The sequence below is a fragment of the Onychomys torridus genome, chromosome 8 (assembly GCF_903995425.1).
Source record: "Onychomys torridus chromosome 8, mOncTor1.1, whole genome shotgun sequence".
Lineage (NCBI taxonomy): Eukaryota > Metazoa > Chordata > Mammalia > Rodentia > Cricetidae > Onychomys > Onychomys torridus.
The window spans coordinates 86856499-86861704 of NC_050450.1; positions in this window are offsets into that span (position 1 = coordinate 86856499).

The window sequence follows — 5206 nt, forward strand, 5'->3', positions numbered from 1 at the left end:
AGAAGAGCTGGGGTCAGGGAAGGGTCCTGTGGCCCTCCACACTTCTCCCGGGAAGGGGAGGGGGTGCAAAACAACAAGCCCGGCTGACATGATCTTTTGGCAGTGGGGGACACCTGAAGCCCCCAAGATGGCAGCTGTTTGGCTCAGAGGACCACAGAGGATCTGAGCAACACAGAGGATTCCCAGCACCCACATGATGGCGAACAACCAAAGCCAACTCCTGCCCCAGGGGATTTGAGGCTCTCCTCTGGCCTCTTCCGGCACCAGGTATGAATGTGGTACACAGACATGATTACAAGTAAAAACACCCATATAAATATAATATTTTGTAAAAAACAAAGTCAACACTCAGGAGGCAGAGGCAAGTAGACCTCTGAGTTTGAGGTCATTCTGGTCTATATAGTGAGTTTCAGGACAACCAGGAGGGATTACAAGCAAGACCCTGTCTCACAAATAAAATAAAAAGGAAAGAAAGAAAGCCAAATGAATGGATAAAAGTGGGAGAAGCCTCAAAAGACAACCCAGAGAAAGCATTTTAGTTTTATTTTATTTATTATTTTAGTTTTATTTTTGGCTATTAGAGACAGGGTTTCTCTGGGTAGCCTTGGCTGTCCTGGAACTTGCTGTGTACACAAGGCTGGCCTCCAATTTACAGATCTGCCCACCTCTGCCTCCAGTGTGCTGGGATTAAGGTGTGCACCATCACCACCTCCTGGCTTAGCTTATTTTTTCATATCTTCTCTGAGTGCCAACAGCAAGGCTCACCAGGCCTGGTCCTTCTCCTGGCTTCTTGTACAATGACCCACCTGATGGAACAAAAGTGATTGATGAGGGAAAATTAGTAACCTCTTAACTTTTAGCAGGACAAACCGTAATTTCCTATTTTTTCATCTCTTCCAGCCACTAATCCCCAATCTACATATTGTCCCTTCTCATCATCCTTTTTTTCCCCTTCGTTTCTGTTTTTATTTATTTATTTATTTATTTAAACCTCTGCATATGGAGCTATTATTCTTTTATTATTTGAAACAGGATTTCACTATGCAGTCCTGGCTGTCCTGGAATTTGCTATGGAGACCCAGTTGACCTTGAATTCAGAGATCTAACTGTCTCTGCCTGTTGTGTGCTAGAATTAAATGCATGGCTCCTTTATTAAAAAAAAAAAAAAAAAAGCCAAGCGGTGGTGGCACACACCTTTAATCCCAGCACTCAGGAGACAGAGGCAGGCGGATCTCTGTGAGCTCAAGGCCAGCCTGGGCTACAGAGTGAGATCCAGGACAGCCAGGGCTACACAGAGAAACCCTGTCTCGAAAAACCAAAACCAAACCAAAACAAAACAAATACATTTCTGTGTGTCCACATTCACACACAGACAAAGGGAAGCCAGAGGACAACCCAGGAATGAATGCACTCCTTCCACCAAGTGAGTCTCAGGGACTGAACTCAGGCTCACAGGTTTGGCAGCAAGACCCTCTAATCCATGTCATTGACCCATTTCTATTCCTCCCCACCCCACTCCCCAGCTGAGGATCGAACCCAGGGCCTTGCGCTTGCTAGGCAAGTGCTCTACCACTGAGCTAAATTCCCAACCCTCTCTCATTTCTATTTCTTGCCTTGTTTGTTTATTCAATTTTATTTTATGTCATGAGCATTTTGCCTGCATGTCTGTTTGTATGTGCACCAAATGTGTGTCTGGTGCCCTCGGAGGTTCAGAAGATGCTGTTAGATCCCCTGGAATTACGGATGGCTCTAAGCCACCGCGTGGGTGCTGGGAACCAAACCCAGGTCCTCTGCACAGGCAATAAGTGCTTTTAACCATGAGTCATCTCTCCAGTCACTTCTGACACTTCTTAGGTTGGAGAGCACTAAGAGGGAGAAGCTTTTGGGTTTAGGTTCTCTCACCTGGTGGTACCAGAATTTCCTCAGCTTTCTTTTCATCGCACCCCCAATAAATGAGGCTTTATCTGCAGACCTGAGATCTGATGGAGACCTTCCCGCTTCCTGACGTCACTCAGTAAGCTCCATCACTCTGTAAGCCTCAGATGAAATGCAACAAGGGGCGTGCATGCATGCAGCTTGGTGGTAAAGTCTGTGTGTATGCTTTGCAGCCTCTGAGTCTGAGCCCCAAACAACAAATAAAGATGAAATATAGAGAGGACCATTACTGAGGTCTGAACTAGCTAGCTGCAGGGCGGACTGGCAGAAAGGCTTGCTCCCTCCTTCCTCAAATTGCTAGGGATCTACAAGCTTCCTAGCAGAGGTGAAGGATGCTGAGTGGGTTTTGGCTGCCAAGCTTTTGGAGGAAGCTCTGTAGAAAGATATCTCCTGGTTCAGAGGGGGGTGGAACTCTCAAGAAATCTCGGGGTGCTTCCTAGCAACAGCCTTGGAGGAAGGGAGGAAGAGGAGGAAAGGAGAGAGGGCGGGGCTTGGGCACGTCTGCTCCCCCACTGGAGCCCGGAGAACAGGCTGTTCCTCCTGCCTCCTTGGCAACCAAAATCCAAGCTGGAGGGGAAGGGGCTGGCAGAGAGAGCCCCTTGGAGGGTCTTTAACTATCTCACTCATGCCCCACCTTCTGGCTTTCCACCTAGGTGAAGGAGTGCCTTGAAGCAGAGATGGGGGGATAGAAGGGAATAGTCTGATGGGGTGTGGTTCGCGGAAAAGAACGGGAGCTGGGGATACACTGAATTTCAGAAGAGCTAGCAGCTCCAGGAAACAGGTGGGCAGGATGAGCAGGTGGTAAGAGGGATGGGGCAACACCAGGTCAGGGGCTATAAGCCCAGACCTGGACTGGGTCCTGGCATCTGGTGAGATGCCAGCTCTGGAGGCAGTATGCCCTTCACGTTGCCCTTGCCTAGGTCTGTTATCAGCCCATATTGGGAACTCAGGGGAGAGGGGAATGGTGAACCGTTGTTGTTAAGTTCAGTGTGCCCTACTCCATCCCTGGCAGGGCTGGTTGAAGGTGTCTCATTTGTTAGATGTCACGTAGGATTTCACTTGGGGCGGGATATTGAGGATTTAAGGAGGTATCCTCCATCTTTAGAGCCTTTATCAAGACAGATATAGTGGAGGATGACTGAATCCCTAAGCATGGTGGAGCATGACTTTAATCCCAGGACCCAGCACTTGGGAGACAGAGGCTGAAGGCTCATGAGTTCCAATCATTCTGGCAGTTAGGGCTACATAGTAAATTAGTAGCAAGACCCTGACTTTAAAACCAGCAAGCAAATAGACCAACAAGTGAAATAAAACAAACAAACAAACAAACAAAAACGCCTTCAGGACGGGAGAGGACAAGAATACCACCTTCCCACCTGGATTCTTATAGTCCTCATCCTGGTCCAGACCAGTGCTGAACCACTCAGGCAGAATATAATTGTATTTCTCATACCCTGGGGTTATCTCTCAGCTCCTCTGGTACCCCAGTCTCCAGAGACTCTTTCCATATGGGCTTGCACATGGACTCTGAGCCTGTACACTGCCTTGCTCCCCAGGGTTTCGGTCAAATCTGATTATTGTTGAGGTGGCTTCAGTTGGCAGACAGCCACCCTCAGTACACTGACTGCACACTGCAGCCTCCTGCTTTCAACTGCAGCTGTTGCATGTCCACGGGGGAGCTAGGACTGAACAGGTTCATTTACTGCATGCTGACTCCGAACACTGCAGCCTCAGTTCCCCACTGCAGCTGCCCACTGTACAGTGTAGGCTTCCTTCAACCAGTGTGTGTGTGTGTGTGTGTGTGTGTGTGTGTGTGTGTGTGTGTGTGTCCCATCACCAGTAACTGTTGCCTTCAACTTTTCTCTTCCCTTTTGTATCAGGAGCCCCAAGAGAAGCAGTCTCTCTTCCCCTCATGCATTGAGAACCCTTAGAATCCCTCGGAAAAGACGTGGCTTCGTGGCTCAGGGTGTAGGTGGCTGAGACTTAGATGAGCAAGGGCAGCCCAACTTGGATAGACTGTTGGTCAGCATCCCACTCAGCAAATGATTCTAGCCAGCATAAACTGAACGGTTAGAAGAGCAGCTCCCCTGACACACTCACTGGCTCCTCCCCAAGTGCAGGCTGTGGAGGCAGGGCTCCGCCCTGGGAGCCGTGGGAAGGCTATGGCCCCCGCTGGTAAAACTGGGCTAATGACAGCGGGGGAACCGGCGGGGCCAGAGGGGGGTGCTAGGGTAATTAGACCTCTGCCTGGCGGTAGTAGATCCCCAGATGAAAGGGGCTCTGGCGTCACTGACAGGGTTTTATGTCCATGAATGCAGAGGTGTGTGTGTGTGTGTGTGTGTGTGTGTGTGTGTGTGTGTGTGTGGTTGGCGCACGTGCGTGCGCGTGCGCGCGCAGGGGTCCGGAACTGGCATGGAGACCTCTCCTTTGAGAAAACGAGTCCATCTCTTTGCAGCCACCCTGCTCCTTAGGTTAGCCCTGGATCCATTTGGGTTTTGATGGTGCAAACATGAGAGGAAATCCCACCTCAGTGAAAACCAAGGGATGAGGGCCAGTAGCGAGTCCTGCCCGCCCGGCTCCTCCTCAAGCTTAGCACGGGTTGTATATTGTTGGGGAATGGCTGGTGGGCAGTGAATAAAGAGCCTTTATGGAGAACAGAAACGTTTTCAAGAGGAGGCAGTGGATGCAGCATTAATGTTAGAAATGAGAGAAGAGGCATAACGTAGAATGAGCCTCCAAAAGGGCTAGAAAATAGGACTGTTGGTGTTAGGAGGATTTCAGAAGTAACCTGTCCAACACTTGGATTTTAAGCTCCAACCTCGGCAGCTGTAATTTGTTCAAGGTCACACAGAGAGTTGCTTGGAAAGAAGGGACCCGAACTCTGAAACAAACAACCTCTAACGTTTGGTATCTGGACTTTGCCCCGGATATATAAGGTGCAGAGAGCTCCCTGAAACTTCCCCTCTACCCCAGGGTGCAAACCAGAAAACCCCCAGTTCTTCCAGCGAGTGAAAGCTATTTTGTTTATAAAAAAAAAAAAAAAAAAAAAAAAGACATCTTTCTCAAAATGTGTCACCGAGCACCGCTCCTCGACGGAGCCGCAGGGGCTGAGGTGGGCGAGTCTGAGCCTGGTAGGGGCCAAGGCGATCGAGGGGCAGCCGGCCGGGGTCCCGGGGCGCGGCGGGGGAGGGGGGGACGGGGGGCGGGGGCCGGCGGCTGCGAGGCGGCCTGCAGGGTGCAGCCGCGAGCCGGCCGGGCGCGCGGAGCCGGA